General features: G+C 51.0%; 1 pseudogene; it reads left to right on the forward strand.

Moving 5' to 3' along the window:
• The first annotated feature begins 18,916 nt into the window (after positions 1-18,916).
• Positions 18,917-20,399, forward strand: part of LOC147707514 (uncharacterized) — a 51,180-nt pseudogene continuing 49,697 nt past the window's right edge.

Here is a 20,399-nt window from a genome sequence, read left to right on the forward strand (position 1 = left end):
AAAAATGTCAATTTTACCCAAGCTCACATTCATTTTTAACAGCATTCCTCTAGCCTTTGAGCCAAAGCAAATCATGAAATGTCAACAGGAGATCAATTCATTTATTTGGAACTACAAGTCCACCAGGATAGCTTGGAAGAAACTGAGGAGGAGGAGGGAAAAGGGCGGGCTCTCTCTTCCAGACATACAGTATTACGCTTGGGCCTTTCAGCTGTCATTTTCCAGAATGTTGCTGAAAACTCCAACAGACTCATCAGCAGGGAGAATGTACAAGGCCATGTTAACTGGAACAGGCTTGCCAATGGACGGTTTTGTATTTAAATTTGGGGAACAGAAGTTCTTCAAAAAGGTGAGGCTGAAGGTCTTGCAGTCGCTGTCCAGAGCCTGGACAAGGATTAAGAGGACGGCAGGGCTGGCCTACTATTCAAATCTGGCTCCAATCTGGGGGTCTCCGGGGCTCCCCCAGTGCCTGGGTGACTACCTCTCGATACCCATAAGAGAGGGGGGATACTGAGATGGGGTGACTTAATGGCAGGTGGGGTACTAATACAGTGGGACAAATTGTATGAAAGGGTTGGCCCAACATTATCAAGGTTTAAATACATACAACTTGTAAGCTGGTCTAGGGAGCTCCTTCAAAAGAACGCCCTAGTGGGGAGGTGTAGTGTCCCAGAACAACAGCTTGTGGCGAAACCTCCGGGGGGTAAGGAGGTGGCGCTCTGGTATTGGGCAATCCTGGAGGAGGTGGATGGGGACTTTGACCTCCCGGATCAACTGTGGGCTCAGGATATGGGTCTTCGAGGGGAGGACTGGTGGATAAGATCATTCTCTCTTCTTTATAAAACTGTCAAGCCTGCTTGGTTGAGGCGGAATCACCTGTTCTCGGTTCATCGAGCCTATTGGTCACCACAAAGGCTTGCGAAGCTTCAACCCGGAAAATGCTGCAACAAGTGTAGTCTCCAGGGCGCCTCAGATGTTCACATGTTCATGGAATGTCCCCCAATCAAGGCTTTCTGGGCAGAAGTCCTGTTTACGCTGGGCTCAATACTTAAAGTAACCTTACCCTGCACATTAACACTGGTAATCTCTGGGATGGATGACAATGTCACTGGCCAAGCGAGGCCGCTGTTGTTTTATGCAATCTTACTTGCGCGACGACAGATATGTAAATTTTGGGTCACTCTAAGGCGCCAACACATGCCTGCTGGTTATCATCCCTATATGAAACATCAAAAGTCGATCTGGCCAGAACTTGTAGTAGTAACAACCTCACCTGTTGGAATCTTTTGATTTCTTGGAGTTAGTGGTCAAGTGTCAAACACCGGGTTTTTTTTTTCCCCCCCCCCGGGTCCTATGATTATGCCTCCAAACTCCAGGGTCCATTGTGGTGGTTTTGATAGATATGAGCCGGGCCTGGTGGTAGTTTTTACCTTGACGGAGTCTTGAATGGGTTTGGCAGGTTGCCACTCGTCATCAATGCCTCAGTTAACCCAGATCTAGTCACCCGCCAGGCTGGTGTACAAGGTTATGGTGGGGGAGAGTGCTCTCCATTCCCGTTGCACAAATAGGTGGTTGGCTATATAGTTTCTGGTTATGAGGTACAGGCAAATGAGGACAAAAAAGAAAAAGAGGGAAAAAAAGAAAGGAAAAAAAAGTTTTTAAAAAAAAGGAGGAAGGAAGGAAAAGAAGAAAAAAAGAAGACTCACAGCTCTGCAGTTGTTTCCAGGGTTTCAAAGGGGACATAATTAAAGCTACTCTCATGGATGGAGGTAGGTGGCCTACTTCTAGTGCATCCTCGTAGACCTCCCTCAGCATGGGGGGGCCATAAAATCAATGTAAGTTTTGTAGAATTCGATTGGGATCCCATCTAGACCGGTAGCCTTGCCTGATTGCATGTGCATAATAGCGTCTTGCACTTTGTCTATTTCAAACGGGGTGCTAAGGAAGCTTTGCTGCGCATCACTTAACCAGGGCAGTGAGATATCGTCCAGATAGTCATCTAATTCTAGCCTGCCTGTACGAGTTGTAGTACATACTGTAGTGTAGTGTGAAACAAATGTATTCAAGATAGAAGCAGTATCTCTGTACACCATACTGTCCAGTCCCTCAATTTCTAAAATAACTTTTGTCCACCTCGTCATTTTGGTCTTGGCAGCCAGCGCCCTTCCCGGTCTTTCACCCTCACCATAGCGGCGAGCCGTCCAGTAGCGCCCTTTAAACTTAGGCTCCCTATCAGCTGTCTTCACATAGGCCGTCAGCTTTTCAAGTATTACTGTCTGGACTGCTCCATCTGGACATACTGCCAGAGAATTCTCAAGGGATTTAAGTTGGGCGTCCAGATCACGTAGCGTAGTCTGAATACTCTTTAACACCCCAGAACCCTTCGCTATACAAATCCCTCGCAAGGTGACCTTAAAGGCCTCCCATATGGTTTTGACATTGGCAACAGTGCCTTTGTTGCGCTCAAAGAAGGCAAGAGCCTCTTCCATCAGTTCCTCCTGAAACGCAGCATCAAGCTGCATAGTCGGTTGCATGTGCCAGCTGGGACGCGGCGGGCCAAGATCCTCAGCAATCAGTGCCAGGTGTACCGGCGCATTATCAGAGTAAGTGCGAGGCAGGTGTCTCACAGCAGTTATCGTAGGACACAGAGCAGGGGACAGGAATATGTAATCCAATGGCGCCCATGATGCAGCACTGCTGTGAAGTGTGCGCCCTCACGTGTGTTCGGGTGATGGTGTCTCCAAGCATCTATCAGACCGCACTCCCCAACTATGTTATGCAACTCGGTCCGCGCCTTGGTGTAGTGGTGGGGGGCCGGATGTGATCTATCCATATTCGGGTGATGCAACGTATTGAAGTCCCCGCCCCAGATTATATGATCAGGGCTGGTGCTGGCTTTATCTGCCCAGAGCTCAACAAAAAACTGAGGTCCACGTTGGGACCATAGCAGGTCACCAGCGTGGTTGGCAAGTGTCCTAAACTGCCCCATGCAATACAGTACTGTCCCTGTGTATCACTTTTTTCACCTGCCAAGACAAAGGGTGTGTCCTTTTTCACAAGTATCATAGTCCCCCTGGCATAAGACGAGTAGGAGGAGGAAATCCGGTACGCAGCCCATCGGCTTGCAAAGGTAGTGAGGCACCAGTCTTAAAGTGTGTTTCCTGTAAGAAGATGACATGGACATTGCGCCTATCTAAATATGACAATACCTGGCGTCTTTTTCGTGGGTCCCCCAACCCCCTTACATTCCAAGTAAGTACATTCAAAGCGTTCACTGCCATAGAGAAGTCAACCCAAAAAAAGCGGCCCTGCCGTAACATAGGCCACATAGCCGTATATCCATGCCATACTGCAAGCTCACAGCAACCTTTGTCATGGTAAGCAGCATACAAAATCGCCACAGCACATGTATTATCGGCAAACTCCGAGTGTACCATCGTAAAAACCCCCAACCTTATGGATCTATCTAACAGCTCTGCCACCCCCCACTCCCCATTCGCAACACAACCACAGTAAAATTGTACATATTGTCGCTCTATCCAACCCCCCTCCCACTGAAGCAGCCCCAACTTGCTAGAATCATCTACCCACCCTCCGCCCGGCCCTCCCAACAACTTCAACACAATTACCCCATTGAGAAACAGCAACATTGGGCAATATCCGCAGGGGGCAGTAATAGCCAGTCATACAGCCACCATCCTGACCCTTCCCGTATATTGACAGTGAGAAAGCAGCCATGGTCCAATACTCCCACTACCATCCACCCCCCCCCTCCCACTGAAGCATCCCCAACTTGCCAGAATCATTCGCCCACCTCCTCCCCCACCCTCCCAACCAAAAAACCGCCATCAACGCAATGACACATTTCAACAGAGGGGAACACCCATAGGGGGTCAGCATTAGATGGCCACACAACCACCGTCCTACTTCAGGCTCTGGAATCTGTACGGCCACCGGGCTATGTGAGGAGAAGGGTGGTGGGGCCCGGAATACATTACCACTAGAAGCACTGTAAGCGTCCCATGTAAGATGAGCATGAAGTGTCCTCGGCCTCTCTGCCGTCTCAAGTCACACAAGCGCCATTCGTGCCAGCTACAAGCAAGTGTCCCAATCATAGGTACGTTAATTCAGGCATTCTCATTGCCATCTTGCATGTCTTCGCGGTGCTCCAGATCTCAGTCATCCGCTCCCCGTTGTTTCCGCTTCAGATTTCGCAAATAGTCCTCCACTTGCTGCGAATTTGTAAAAAAACATTTGGCTTGGTGGGTCACGCGGAGTCTTGCAGGGTAAAGTAAGGCATAATCAATCTGCGCAGCCCGTAGTTTCTTTTTTACATCGAGAAACTTGCAACGCTCTTCCTGCACTAATGGAATGAAGTCTGGGTAAATCGAAAAGGGTACACCTTCATGTACCAAATCTTGCTTTGCTCGCGCTGCTCATAGGGCCACATCATGATTGCAGTAGTTTAGCAAACGCGCAATTATGGGTCACGGTAGTTGCCCCAGCTTAGGCCGTGGCCCTAAAGACCTGTGTTCCCTCTCCACTATTAGTTGTGTGGAAAAGGCCTCTGCGTCTATGGCGGTCAGGAGCAGCTTTTCAATATAGTCCTCCATGCGTCCCGTATTGGTGGACTCTGAAATGTTAGTCATGCAGATGTTATTCGGCCTACTACGGGCTTCTAAATACTCATTCTTCCTCGCAATTACCCCTAGCAAGTTATCCATCCTCGCTAATTGCGTCGCATGACTGGCTGTCGCCTCATCAGCATCAAAAATATGTCTTTCTGCTTCTTTCAGTCGTTCCTCATGTTGGTCCACTTTGTGCACTAATGCATCCATCTTGTCAAGCCTTTGCACATTTCCTGCAATAATTGGTGCATATCCAACTCTGGAGACGGCGCCCCGCCGCCCGCCATTGCCGCGGTATGGGAGCCAGCCACCGATGAGGCAGATTTAGGCCCTCGTTTGGGTGCATCAAAGGACCATTTTGGCTGGCGATTGTCTTGTTTCACCATGGTGCCAATGAAGAACCAATATCACAGTCTGTCCTCCGGTGCCAAGTCGGCGGCAGCCTAGGGTATCACCCCAGTACTGGGTTGGGGAGGTCTCCTGCGATTTCAGGTATGAAGGCGGCGTGTGGCAGCCCCGACCACCATGCATATGTGCCAGGGGAGCACGTTGCTCAGCAGATGCCAGTCGAGAGGTCAACTGTATGAAGGAGCAAGCAGTAGGGCAACCCCCTACCTCAAAGTCCATAGGAGCTTGTTGTCACTGTAACAGCCGCAGTCACAGCTTCACCCGTCTGCCACCTCCACTCGCTTCCTGATCTAGGGCTCCAAACAGTAGGATACCATATGTAGGCGCTATTCAGCCAGTCCACGGGTCACGCACTTTAAGTCCCCAGCCAGTGCAGCACTATATAGTTGGGGGAGCCAGCAAGCATTCCAGTGCGGTCACCACAGAACGACCGCAAAAGTCACTGACTTTCCACGCACCCAACAGCGCTAAGAAGTCCCAGCTCCTTCGCGGGCTAGTCTACGCCGCGGCCGGGATCTCAGCACAGGGGCACCACCATCTTCTTAGCCGCACGCTCTTACACCCGCCTCACAGGAATCGGGGACAATCCGGGTGACATTCACCGCTCCGGGGCGCCGCGTCACCGCTCCTCATTCCAATATAGGGGCCCTCACGTGCAGCCCTCCCCAGTCAGCTCTGATCTCCGTCAGGCCGCAATGCTCCGGAACAGGTCCGCCCGCCGTAGATGGGCGGGCCTACTCTCCGCGCAGCGAGCCGCGGTCTTTCCTGCCTCAGGGCTCCGCTTACCACGCCTCCCGCTGCTCCAGCGCTGGGTCCGGTGAAGACTCTCATGCAGAAGTATACGGCCCAGAAGCGCCAGAACTGTCCCAAAACTTTAATGAGGCCGTATAGCAGGTTCAGGCATAGGGGCACCTAGTTTCTACCATGTGACAATTATTTAAAAGAGGATAAATCAGGGGAATTGACATCACGTTTCCTGGTTGACAGGGAGGTAAGACAGGGCTGCATCCTGGCTCCCACCCTGTTCTGCCTTTATGTCAACGTCCTGGTCTCCCAACTAAGCCAGGTCGAGTATAGTGATGCCCAGAAATTAGATCAAAGGAAGGTGCCCGTATTGTTGTTTGCGGACAACACCTTGTTGCTATCTAAGTCCCCATTGGGGATACAGTCAATTCTAGATAGTTTTGCTCTATTCTGCGTAAACAGGGGCTTGGAAATAAACACAACCAAGACAAAGTTTATGGTGTTTAATCCAGTAAAATCATCTCGCCCCAATCCTACGCTAAACGGCATCCCATTAGAAAAGGTTTCACTCTTCGACTATCTTGGGGTTACTATCCCTGAGTCTTTTTCATGGGGACCTCAAATGGAAAAAGTGGCTTTAAGGCTGGTGCAGTTGTCTGGTGGCATTATGAAAGTTGCCAAGTCTTCAAGATCTATGGTCCCTCGCCCTGCACAGAGATATATATAAAGAGCATACAAGAAACTCTGCATTATTTGGGGCAGAGCTTTGGGGTCATTGTCCTATGAAGGGCCTGACTCTAGCTGAGAATAAGTTTATGAGACATCTTCTGAATCTTCCGCCAAGCACTCCCCTTGTTCCTCTCCATCTTGATCTGGGCAATAGACCCCTTTCTGAAGAAGTGGGACTGCGTCCATTGACTTTTTGGCGTAGAATTTGGCTGACCCCTGAGTTAGCTTCATTTAGGTCTGAGCTTTGCTCGATCCTGGAGCTCACAGGGGTAATGACATTTCCTTGGCTTGCCTATATTAAAGATCTTAGTGCCAAAATTGGTCATTTTGACCACTTGTCGAGCCCAGAAGTTTATTGCACGCAAGTTTCCCGTCTTGAGCTGGTGAAATCCTATAGACAGTACAGGCTTAGGGTCATGCAGGAAAACAATACTCAACTTACAATAGACTTTTTAAATCTTAAAGATCAATACATGTTTGAACCTTATATGGATGAAATCTAACCAGCACTGGCGAGGAAGCTATTAATACAAGTTAGGCTGGGCACCCTTCCTTTATTTGATTTCACAAAGAACTGGGCAAACCCTTCTGTAAACATATGCCCAGCATGTAATGACCCCCTGAGTCAGTGATACATGTACTATTTTTTTGCCCTGGGTACAGATCAATAAGAAACTATTGGCTCATCCCACTCTGTAAAAACATGGGGTTCACTCAATGTACTGCGTCTTATTGAATTTTAAGAACTGAAACAAAATTTATTGTGGTATTTGCCGTCTCTCGCTTTCTTCTTTCAATGTGGAAAAGGCGTCAAAAGGTGTTGAAAAAACAATTGTAATTGTGCAACCAATCTTTGTATACCCCTATTTTTAATGTAATGAGCTTCTGTTAGCTGATGCACTTTGTAAATAATTCCTTTTTACATTTTTAATGCATTTTTATCTTTGTGATGTGCTATTATGTGACTTTTATGGTCTTTTACGGCCGAAATAAAGTTTATAAATGGAAAATGGATATATATCAGGGTTATACATTTTGTATTTGTATTTAAAATTGTCTCTCCGCAGGTCCTTTGCCTCGGGTTGTGCCAGCAGGCCACAATCAAGATACCCTGCTCTCTTTTGTGCTGGCCGCCCACCGGCCAACAGAGCCGCAAGTAAATTCGCCACTGCTTATGACTAGCGCCGGCTTCCTGGGTAGGGCCAGAGAGTCCAGGGCCACCAGCAGGTCAGTCTCCTCTCCCGCCAGCCTGGAGCCCCTAAATGACTGCCCGCTCTGTTCTGGATCCAAGGAGTCGCCGCCCAACGGAGTCCCTGTCATTTCTCTTGCCCAGGACCCCGCCACAGGGCGAGGTGTTTACTGGCAGACTCGCCCTCTCCCCACTGTGCCTTCTAGCTCCAGCTCGAGGGCACCTTGATGCCCCCAGGTTTCGGGACGGGCTCTTAGCAGTAGCGGGCTGGATGACAGCTAACTGTCTTCAGCTCAATGCTAAGAAGACGGAGGTCCTGATCGTGGACAAACATAGTAACCTTTGGGGTGAAAAGTTAATCAATCAATCAATCATAGCATTTATATAGCGCACTACTCACCCGGAGGGTCTCAAGACGCTTGGGGAGGGGGGGGTCCGCTACAGCTCGAACAGCCAGGTCTTGAACTGCTTCCTGAAGGCGAGGTGGTCTTGGGTCAGGCGGAGGTGGGTCGGGAGGGAGTTCCAAGTCTTGGCGGCCAGGTGGGAGAAGGATCTTCCTCCTGTTGTGGCTCTTCGGATGCGGGGGACGGCGGCAAGGGCGTGGCTGGTCGATCGAAGGTGGCGTGTGGGAGCGTATAAGTTGAGGCGGCTGTTGAGGTAACTCGGGCCTTGGTTGTGCAGGGCTTTGTGTGCGTGGGTGAGGAGGCGGAAGGTGATTCTCTTGTTGACCGGGAGCCAGTGCAGGTCTCTCTGGTGTCTGGAGATGTGGCTTCGTCTGGGGATGTCGAGGATGAGTCTTGCTGAGGCGTTCTGGATTCGCTGGAGTCTCTTCTGGAGCTTGGCGGTGGTTCCGGCGTAGAGGGCGTTGCCGTAGTCCAGACGGCTGGTGACGAGGGCCTGGGTGACCGTCTTCCTGGTCTCGGTGGGGATCCACCGGAAGATCTTACGTAGCATGCGCAGGATGTTGAAACAAGACGAGGAGACGGCGTTGACTTGTCTGGTCATGGAGAGGGAGGAGTCCAGGATGAAGCCCAGGTTGCGTGCGTGGTCTGTTGGTTTGGGTGCGGAGCCCAGGGCGGGTGGCCACCAGGAGTCGTCCCAGGCGGAGGGCGAGGAGCCCAGGATGAGAACTTCCGTCTTGTCCGAGTTCAGTTTCAGGCGGCTGGTCATCATCCATTCGGCTAAGTGTTTCATCCCTTCGTGTAGGTTGGCTCTGGCGGCGGCGGGGTCATTGGTCAGGGAGAGGATCAGCTGTGTGTCATTGGCGTAGGAGATGATGTTGAGGTTGTGTTGGCGTGCGATGGCCGCAAGGGGGCTCATGTAGACATTGAAGAGGGTGGGGCTGAGAGAGGAGCCCTGAGGGACGCCGCAGATGACTTTGGTGGCCTCTGACCTGAACGGGGGTAGCTGGACTCTCTGTGTTCTTCCAGCAAGGAAGGAGATGATCCATTCCAGTTCCTTTTCCTGGATTCTGACGTTCCTGAGGCGCTGCACTAGGGTGCGGTGGCAGACAGTGTTGAATGCCGCGGAGAGGTCTAGGAGGATGAGGGCCGCTGTTTCTCCGTTGTCAAGCAGGGCACGGATGTCATCGGTGGCAGCGATGAGGGCAGTCTCGGTGCTGTGGTTGGCCCTGAAGCCCAACTGTGAGGGGTCGAGGGATCCATTCGTCTCGAGGAAGGCGGCCAGCTGCTTGTTGACTGTCTTCTCAATGACTTTGGCTGGAAACGGGAGGAGCGAGATGGGGCGGTTGTTCTTGAGTTCGGTGGGGTCTGCTGTTGGTTTCTTTAGTAGAGCGCTTAGTTCGGCGTGCTTCCAGCTCTCAGGGAAGGTTGCGGTGTCGAAGGAGGCGTTGATGGTGTCCCGTATGTGGGGTGGCCTTCAGAGCTAGGTGTCACTCCAACTCCGGTTTCGGAGGTTAAAAACTTAGGTGTTTGGCTAGACTCTGCCCTCAGCTTCTGCAGCCACACAAAAAAAGTGGCAGCTACTTGTTTCGGGATTTTGCGAGGGCTTAGGTCCATCCTGAAATTTGTTGATGCCCCTATTAGGCAGCTGATTATGTAGGCTACTATTTTATCATGGCTTAACTACGCCAGTTCGCTCCTGTTGGGGGCCAATCAGGCGGAAGTTGCCCGGATGCAGCGTGTTCAAAATGCTGCTGCCAGAGCCCTGGTGGGTCTACCGAGGTTCTGCTCCATGAAAGAAACTTTCCGGACGCTACACTTGCTGCCCATGGTGCAACGGATTGACTTTAAGACCTTATGTCTGTCTTTTAAGATCCTCAAATTGTCCTCCCCCCAGATTCTTGAGAATCTTCTCATTCCCTATGTTCCTTCTCGTTCCCTGAGGTCTTTGGGTCAAAACCTGGTTGTGGTCCCGCGGTTCAAGCTCTGCCGAGCCGGAGGACGATCCTTCCGTGTTTTAGCTGCTAAATTATGGAACTCACTTCCATCCCAAATGCGTGCACTGGATGAGTTGCTTGACTTCAGGAGGGCTATTAAAATCCATTTGTTCCATTCTGTACTTTAGCATTCCGCTTTCCTACTCTCTGATTCTCTGATGTCTTTTGTGTTATGTCTTTTATGCCTGTCCAAAGCGCCGGGACACCCCTTTGCTGGGGCAGCTGTGCGCTATAAAAGGGCTGATAACATAACGTAACATAACCTAAAATGGTATGTATGAACAACTGCATCCTTGCATTGGACAGGTGTACCCCATCTGGAGCATACAATTCTGTCCTTGACACCTGAATTAGCTTGGTACGGATGCAAGACTTCCTTAAGATTTCCGCCACTGCCTGATTCAATCTTCTCACTGATTTATTAACTGACTTGGCCGGAGCTCCATTCGCCCATACTTGACGCGGGATCACTTCTGACCATAGTATTTTTGTGCTTGGTAGCATGTTCCTAACCACTGGAAGAGCGGAGAACAGAGCTTCTTTCACTCCCCTCCTTCCCACTGGGATCATATCATTGCCACCTGCATGAATCACCAGCACATCTGGGACTGGCATACTCCTGGCCAGGGTGCCGGCAGTTCATTTTGGCACGTCTGCTAACTGCTGTCCGCCTACCCCTACACAATGGTGATTGATTCCCTTCACACTCTGTTCTCTGTCTTCCCAAGCCTTGTTGAAGAAGTGCCCTGCTCTGCGTATGAATGAATGGCCGCACCAGCATACCTGTCTTCTCTGACTCGTGACACCTGGATCAAATTTAGAAATAGATGGAATTAGCGGCTGAGAAAAGGAGAGAATAGTAACAGTCTGGTGATTCATGCTAATTGGCGGCGTACGTAATGTTCAAAACACAATGACTTCCATCGCCCCACCCTCTTAATAGTGTCAGCGGGAAGCCCTAATGCTGCAGCCGTTGTGGCTGCGCCGATGCGGAACGAGTGAGATGTGAAATTTGTTGACTCCACCCCCAAACCTCACAATGCACGCTTACATATCCTGGTGAACTGAAATCTTGTGAGAGGGATGCCATCCGCATGCAATAGCACTCTGCCGTCCCCTCCCCCGGGTCTAATCTGCAAAAAACTGGTGGCCAAGGTTACTGGACAACATGTGGCCCCTGCAACAGACCCCAACTGGACCCATGTCCCCTTACCCAATGGGTCTGTCTTCGACCTCCGCACTTTAACCTGAAGCATTTCCCCAGTCAAAATTAAATCCTCCAAGCATATGCCCCCTTCCATATGTGTCTTTGAAGCCGGTACTAGCTCCGAAATTCTAAAGGCCCAGAAGAAGGCTAATGACTAAGCTAATCTTAGCAATTGCGTTTCGTAAGGTGAGAGGCAGATTTGCGGCAGTACCTCCAAGATGTTGGCGAGTCTGCTAGCATCGATGGGCCTCCTATTGTCTTTTACCCCTGGTGCCAGACGTTCCCACCCTCTCATCGCTCTTTTGACTATTGGGTCTTTTGTCGGTTCCGTTAAGCCCCTTAGACCCACGTAAAAGGGTATCGCCGACAATTGTCTTCTAACCATGGGCAATGGTTTGCCGCTCTCTCTCTGGTGAACAATGAAAACCAGCAAACATCCCAGCACTAATTCTTTCAGTAGGCGCAGAACCCAGGGGCATTTTGCCCTCTGGTTGTTAATGGCCATTACCACTGACATGCTGTCAGACCAAAATACAATTTGCCTGTTTTTCAAAATGTCAACCCACAAATGCAGTGCCACAATGATTGGGAACAGTTCTAGGAAGGTAATGTTGCGGGTGAGCGCGGTTCCGCATACCCTTCCGGCCAATGCTGCATGCACCACCTGGTGCCCAACGCCGCCCCAAAACCCACGCTGCCTTTCGGCGTCAGTGTATGATTCCAACTCCACATTTGCTTGACTAGGATGTTGCCATATTACTGCTCCATTGAAATCTCCCCGAAATTTTTTCCAGATGGCTAAGTCGTTTCTGACCTCACAAGAAAGCCTGATGATGCTTGGCCCGTAAGCCAGGCATTTCCTGCACTATTCTTCTAGAGAAGGCCCTGCCCATCGGTATCACCCTGAGCGCAAAATTAAGTTGCCCCACCAGGACTTGTAGCGTCTCCTTGCGTTCCACCAAACATGCCTCAATGGCGGGACCAAAGGCCGCTACTTTCTCCGGGGGGAGTATGCATACTCCCTCGATGGTGTCAATTTCAATGCCTAGGAAAGTTAACTGTGTAGCTGGCCCTTCAGTCTTTTCTTCTGCCAAAGGTACCCCCAATGCATGCCAGATGTTGGAAGCCCAGCAGGGCCTCCTGCACGCCAGCAAGCCCATTGGTCCTCGAAACAGAAAGTCATCTAAATAGTGTACCACCTCAGCTGATGGTAAAAGTTGCTGCACTGCCCATTCTAGAAACCTGCTAAACGTTTCAAACACCACACATGCGCCAGAGCACCCCATTGGCATGGAGAGATCAATGAAGAACTCTCCTTCAAACGAGAACCCCAGAAGCCTGGTGTTGTCTGGATGGACTGGCAGGAGGCGAAAGGCAGACTCAATGTCAGATTTTTCTATTAGCGCTCCTTCTCCTAACGCCTGTAGTTTTTAAATTGCCGTATCAAAGGTAGTATAACGCACCATGCACAGTCCTGGGTAAATTTTGTCATTGACCAAAAACCCTGGTGGACTCAACAGGTTATGTATCAGCCGAAATTTGCCTTTCTCTTTCTTAGGTACTAGGCCCAATGGTGAGCACACTAAGTCGGCCTTGGTAACTGTTGGAAGGGGCCCGCCACCCTCCCCAGGGACACTTGCTTCATGATCTTTTGTCTAGTCACCTCTGGATTTCTCAGGACTGAGAATTGGTTTGCGCGTCGGAGTCGTGGAAGGAGTAGCAACAGAAGGGATGCGAAAGCCAAATTTAAACCCAGAGTGTAGAAACTGAGCTTCTTGTATCTTGTCATATTTACTAAGGAGGTGTGTCAGGACATGGAGCTGAATAGGAGTGAGTAAGTTTCTAGGATGCTTGAGCCTTGCGTCCCTTGCCCTGGGGTTGGGTATGTGTAGGCTGTTCTTTTGGTCTTCCCACCTCTTTGTAGCACTTACTCTCTGGGTGTCCCTGCATACCAGAGAAGGAACACAAATGCTTAAACTTGCATGCTGTGCCTCAGTTGCACTCGTTCTTATTGAACTGCCAGCAAGCCTGTTTTTTATCCCCTGACACTTTGGTCACTCGAAAGGGCTGATTAGTTTTATTAACTGGTATGGTTGAATAAAACACAGCATGCCATATGTTTATCTCACGTTGGTTCCAGGCTACCTCGGGATGGACTGCTTTCATTTGCCGGAATTTGTTGTCATACTGTTAGCAACCTGTACCTGGGAATTCTGATGCTTCCCTGTGGTTCATGGACTTGTAACTGATTAACTGGGCTGCCATTGAGGGATACCTTTCTACCATGATTGCCGCATAAATGGCGAACCCTGTGACCCAATTCTTAATGGACCAGTCCACCCATACTCTCTTTTGTTTCATCTCTGGTTCTTTCCCTGTCCTGCTTTTTCCTGGGACTACCCCTGTGCCAATAATGCCAAAGACATCGACAAACTCTCCTCTGAATGTTTTTCCTTTGGTCTCCACTGGTAGGTGCCAAATAATCCCCGCTAATGGGGCCACGGTCAATGATGCAGACCCGTAAATCAGTGGGCTGTGTGAGAGGATTGGCTGCCCTGTGAATACTGATCCCATGGCTAAGGGAGCTGCTGTTAAGGGGACCACCGGCCCTGGTGACCCATTACTGTTGGCTGGCCCCTGCGATGTTGCCACCACTACAACTGATGATTGTGCCACACCTCCTGATTGAACCCAAACTTGTGCCATACCGCTGCCTTGGTGTACTACCACCGGGGGAGTAGCATGCACGGTGGGGAGCGTTGAGGGCCCTACTCCCATTGCCACTGGGAGCCCTACGGCATGTGCTATATTGGTTATCGTTGGGGTTTCTGCCGCTTGCGTAATTGGCACACTTGATTGGCCCAAAGGAGCCGCGTTTGTGGGTTGCAATGTGTCCTCCACCATGACTGTTTGGTCCATCACCACTGCCTCACCTGAGGTAATGTCCTGAGAGTCCATAGACCTATTGCGTTTGTCTGGTTGCGCATCTTTAAACCGCTCCGGCGTCTGCCGTGCCCGCTTGGCCCTCGTTGTGTCCTGTTGCGCGCTCGTCCCGGCCCCTTGCGACAACGTCAAAAGCACCCAATCGATGCCCCCTTTCTTAGTGACCTCCCATAATTCTGCCAGTGAGTGAAAATTGTCCTTGGTGGCCGGGGCGCCCTTGCCCTTTTATGCCCGTTTTGGAGGCATTCCGCACTAAAGAAAACAAATAATAATGAGCCATTGTTCCTTTTATCTCCCGCATCCTTAACCTGGGCCACCGGGATACTCACTGCCCCGTTGTCCCCTCAATACACCCCACACTCCAGAAAAAACATGCCATTAACTTTAATACATGCATTGGCCGCGGCGCTGACAATACTTGCTAAGCCAGCGCTGCCCTATTTGTCACGACATGCAGATCATAGCTCAATACCCCCCCACATGCAACCGTGCAACCATCATGCTATCCCATAGCCCCTTTCTTGCCCAAAGTCAAACATGCAGCAGCAATGGGCGCTGAGAAACTCACTACCCCAGTGCCCCTTTCCCGGTACTTGCACTACTAATAGGGCACCACTTACCGACTAGCTTTCCTGTATTTATCACTCTATTTGCCTCTTTAAACGAAGAGGCCAGCATTACCATCTGCAGGGGCAAGCTGCCGTAAGCTGTGCGCTTTCAACACGAAAGACGTTGAAATTTGCATAACACAGATTATTCATGAGAGCTCAAGGAATCCTCTTTCAGGGAGCGGTCGCGATCTTAAACCCGCGCCCGCACCGCAAATAAAAAACAAGGGGAGGGGTGCCCTGCAGAGGCCTCGGTCACACCCCAGCTACACAAGCTTCCTACCATAAGCCGCGTGCCTTCGACCCAAAAAATTGCTCAATTTTTCGTAACCCCACACCAAGTGCAACTGAACCCAGATTTCTAGTGAGAGTTCCAAGAATCCTTTTTGCAGTGAGAGGTGGCGCGATCTCAGACCCGCACCGCGATTTACATGGGGGGGAGAGGCCTCCAGCGGCTCTCGGTCTACGCCAGCTTCCGCCTGCCCGAATTTAAATGTGACCCCCACCGAGCTTGTGCCTACTCGCAACATTGTAGCAGGGACAGCACGTCTACCACTTCGTGCGCTCCCCAAGAGGTCACTTCCCAAGAATAAAACATTGCAACATTGAGACATTGTAACGCGTTTTGAACCCGCGTGTAAAACTGCCTTTCCTCTCTTGACTACAAGCCACTAAACGCTTACAACATCCAGTTCGTACGCTATTGTGAGGCCTTCTCACCTGGCTGAACTGCTCGTGCACCCGATACTGTTTCACCGTGGCCTCCCCCGCAGCTAACTTTCCAGGACACTCTGATCTCGTTCTTCCAATGGCGAGCGGACAAAGAGGGCATTGCTATTTACCCCTGGCCTTTTAAACCCCCCACCAGCTTGGGGTTTCCAGTGCCCCCCGTATGACGCGCATCCGGGGGTCCCTGGGGTGCCCGCCTTTTTCCCTTCCGGGTCACTTGACCCGGAAGAGCTCCTACTGCGTTCCTGCCCCTTGTTGCCACTAAAGGCATCACGCCCCCTAGGTGGGGTGGTGCCCGTCAGTGCACCTGAAATATCTGTACTAGTTATAAACTCCTTTCTGAACTAAAATCACGGCTTGCACGTTCATTTCACACCATTGAGTTGTCTGTGTGGCACTTTGTCAAAGATTGCAATAACCTGGGACTTACCCATGCCTTATCCCTTTTGTGGGAATTTGCTTATTAAAGTGAATGCTGTCTCATGTTTTGCTATTGTTTACTTACTCCCCTTTTCGCTCTTGTCAAGCATGATTTATACCTTCTAATATTATCTTGTCCTGAAGCTGTTATTCCGATAAATCATTCTTTGTTTTGTTTTTTGTTGTTTATTTATTTATTTATTTTTAGAGTTTTATATAGCGCGAACCAGACCCACGCTAGGGTATCAGAGCGCTTTACATAGGGCGTACTGAGAAACAATGAAAATGGGAACATTCAAAATAAGTAAAAAGGAGTAACAACAATGAGAAAGCGTATTCTGAAAAACATTACAAAGATCATTCAAGTTCGTGTCGGTCATATGTTCTTGTGGCAGCAATGATTAGAGTGTTCAACCAACAAGAAAAAAAGGTTTAAGGAAGGAATTTGCTCATCAGGAATGATTTTGTTTCCTTTTAGAAGAGAGGGATAGAGGAGATTTTTCTGATGTGTGTTGGAAGGGAGTTCCAAATTCTTGGGGCTGCCCCCGAGAATGCTCTGTTGGAGGTTTTAGACTTTTTGAAGCGTGAGGGTTTCAGAAGTATATTATTCCAACTCCTAGAATTTCTGTTTCCTCCGGATAGGCTGAGTTTTTGGGCTAGGTACTGAGGGGTGTTGTGGTTCAGCGCCTTGTGTGTGATGCAAGCCATCTTTAGGTGAATTCGAGTATCGTAGGGTAGCCAGTTGAGTGCTTTCAGGTGTGGCGATATGTGGTCAAATTTCCTGGATCCTGTTATAAGTCTTGCTGCAGCGTTGAGACAGGCTTTTAGAGGAGCGGTTGAAAGTTTGGGAAGTCCCGCGAGGGTGGAACAACCGTACTCAAGTCTGGAAATAACTAGGGGGGGCGTGGCCAATAGCATGCCGGGCTAGACGTGTGGCGCGAGAGCTCCCGGCCGGCCAACGCAAAATCCGCCTTTACACTCTACCACGAAGCGCAGAAAACCACTGAAACGTGCAGCTGACCGCCAGGAGTCCATTGTGCAGGGCGGGCGGAGGCTCCGACGTCCTCGGAGCACGGAAAAAGGGAGTTTGACCAGCGGTGGTGGGGAGACCCGAGGAGGCAACATGGCGGCCGCACTGTGAGATCGGCGTCCGAGGAGCAGCGGCAGGTGTGTGGCGGCATTGATCTGTGCGCCCGGACAGGAGCCGATCGGCGCCACAACACCGGAGTAAGAAGGCTTAGAGAAGCGGAATCCCCCGGTGGGGTGTGGAGCCGGAGCCCGGAGAGCACTGCACCAATATGGCGGACTGACTGGACGCCCAGACCCGGCAGAACGGAAGGTAACGGAGGCTTCACCGGGGGTCGCGGAACCGGACAGCGGTTGGCGGACTGCCTGAGATGCACATAAGGGGTGCCACAAAACACATTGAATGTCTCCGGGAACGCGCTGACCCCTAACACACCCACTAATAGCACGGACTACTGCACCAAGATGGCGGCCTGATCTGATCGCCGCAAGAACGGTGGGGAGACCCTACAACAGAGACGGAAAAGACACCGAGTCAGCACCGCGTAGGTGGGACTCCCACATTCCCCCCCCTAAGCTAGGGTGTGAGTAACTAACGTCGACGGCGGGTGGGGAGCCGCCCCTCAGGGACTGTTGGGCAGGTCCACATCAAGACAGCGGTAGCGGAGCCCCACAGAAGACTGACCACGAGTGGAGGGAGAGCCTGACCTGCGGCCTGCAGTACGTCCTAAGCAGCGGTGATTCAACACAGCCAGAGCAGAGGCGGCGCATCGCAGGCCCCTGAACGATCAACAGGCGACCGGCGGTGGGGGAGACCCTACGGGTGAAGGGGGAAGCTGCAGACGGTGTACAAGCAGCGGGAAGCACTCAACAGAGCCACAGTCACGACGACGCAAGTGAGTGGTGCACGCCACCCCGGAGACACGGGCAGTTGAAACCGGGGCTGAATCACACAGGCACACGCACAAGATCCAGCCACAGTTGCGGGGTGGAAAGACCCGGTGGCAGCAAGTAACGGCAGGGGAGAGACTACAACAGGCATACGGAGGTATGGATCCGCAATCACCTGTGGGAGAGGCTGGGCCAGGCCCCCAACACTAACTGAGCAGGGGCACGAGGGGCTCCCCCAGACAGCCCGGGCAGAGACCAAGCATAGCGGGCGGTGACTGCTCTCCGCAGGCACCTGAGACGCGTGGAGGGTCGGTCCAGCCAGTCCGGGTGCTACACGACCTATACCAGTCGGAGCAGAGGTGGCACATCGCCAGCCCCCCACACTGTGGCTGGCATTAGTGAGAGAACGTGTGCAAGGAGTCCATAGGTACGGGAACCCGGGAAACACACCGGACGTACCCCGAGATTGGAGGGTCCGGGCGGAGGAGGACATCCACGACTGCACTACATAGCGGAACGCACACGGCCGCGGCCGGGGGACAGAGATCTACACCAGCAAGTACGGGGAAAAAAGACCCGCTGACTAAACCACCCCAAAGAGGCCTGATGGACAGCTTTGCAGCCCCACGACAGGCCAGAGGGAACCCAGACCCTCCGGCAGAAGGGCACATAGACGCAGGGACACTGCTCGCAGCAATCCAGGCATCGAGAACGGATATTCAAGAATCACGGGCGGCACTGGAAGTGAAAATTGGAGAGGTAGGTTCTGAGGTCACCCTCCTGCGCCAGGATTTCAGGAACCTCTAAGCCAGAGTAACGGAGACGGAATCACAAATTGGGGAGGCCGAGGACTCGATCACAACGATCCGGAAAGATATGGCGGAACTTCAAGCGTCGCATAGTCAACTGCTGTGGAAGGTCGATGATGCCGAAAATAGGGCGCGCCGCAACAACCTATGATTCGTTGGATTTAGAGAAGGAATTGAAGGGAACAACATGGCGGCGTTCCTGCACACTTGGCTCAAGGAGACATTCCCAGAGGCACAATTCTCGGCATGCTTTGTAATTGAAAGAGCCCACAGAGCACTCCTGGTGAAACCTCCGGAGGGTGCAAGACCAAGGCCTGTGATAGCACGGTTCCTCAACTTCGCGGACAGGGATTTGATTCTAAGGGAGGCAAGGAAGCTTGGCGACATACGGCTGGAAAATATCCACATCATGATCTTCCCAGATTATAGCCAAGAGGTACAGAAGCAAAGACGGTCCTTTGACTCAGTGAAGACCAAGCTCAGAGCCATGAACATCACCTACATGTTGCTCTTCCCAGCGAAACTTAAAGTCCTCTACAAGGAGAAAGCTATCTTCTTTAACCATCCGGAGGAGGCATGGCAATGGCTCGAAGAAAGATCGATCCTGAACGGCAGGGAAGCAGCGGGGCGTGAGGAACTGGAAAGAACAGTAAGAGAAAAGTCACAATGGGGCCTGCCGAAACCACAAAGGAGGAAATCCAGAAGGTTATTCTCTCGTACCTCAGGAACCTGAGGTTCTGTGACGATTTGAACCCGTGTTTTCAACATTGTCGTAAATACATAATTTTGGTATCGGCGAACCGCAAATGATCCATTTAGCATATCCTGGTGTTTTCGCTATGCTACGAGCAAGAGTACTCCTGTTACAAACACATTTCTGATCTACCCATGGCATCCATCTTAGATTATGGCAGCCATTTTGTGTTTCTTGCCCTCACATAGACAATGGACATGCAATGACCTCTGATTACTTCATTTCGATTAAGGACACGTAGGCTTGGCTGGCGATTCACCTCTCTAGTGACACGTGCACCTTAGAACAGAACACGCCATGGCTGCATGACTCGACAGAAACTGCCTCCTCTGCCCGAGGCCAGTCCTGCTACACTGGTTCTCGTGTTCGTTGGCCTAATCATGATTAGGCAGCCGAAGCTGGTAGCCTTGCCCATTTACGACCCACAAACATCTCTTATCCTGCTTTTCTATCTTCTACACCTGGCTCTGCTCCTTTCCTTCTGGGCCTTTATTAGGGGGAGGTAACAAAATTTACGATGAGGCGGTCCGGCTCTTGAATGAAAAGTTGACATGGGATTATGATGGAATAGTGGGAACCCCTCGTTCGTAATGTTTTGACATCAGATATTGTTGACGATTCCTGTGCAACGCCAAATATTTATTGTTTAGGACACAAAGGTTTGGGAATGTACTAACATGTAAAGAATTTGCCCGAAGCCCAATTTTTAGTATATAAGGAGCAACCCTTTTTGTACAAATTGAACAGGCTCCTAGATTCTGCCCGTGTGTAGTTTCTGTGACTTCTGTGTCCCTGCAGTAATAAACCTTTTGTCTTTGACGCCACCATCGAGAAGCCCGTGTTTCTGTTTACTTGTGCACCGAGACAGGTAGAACTCCGGGGTCTTCGGGTGTTATCCCTGACACCTCTGGACGGA

This window comes from Lissotriton vulgaris, chromosome 6, assembly GCF_964263255.1.
Source record: "Lissotriton vulgaris chromosome 6, aLisVul1.2, whole genome shotgun sequence".
Taxonomy (NCBI): domain Eukaryota; kingdom Metazoa; phylum Chordata; class Amphibia; order Caudata; family Salamandridae; genus Lissotriton; species Lissotriton vulgaris.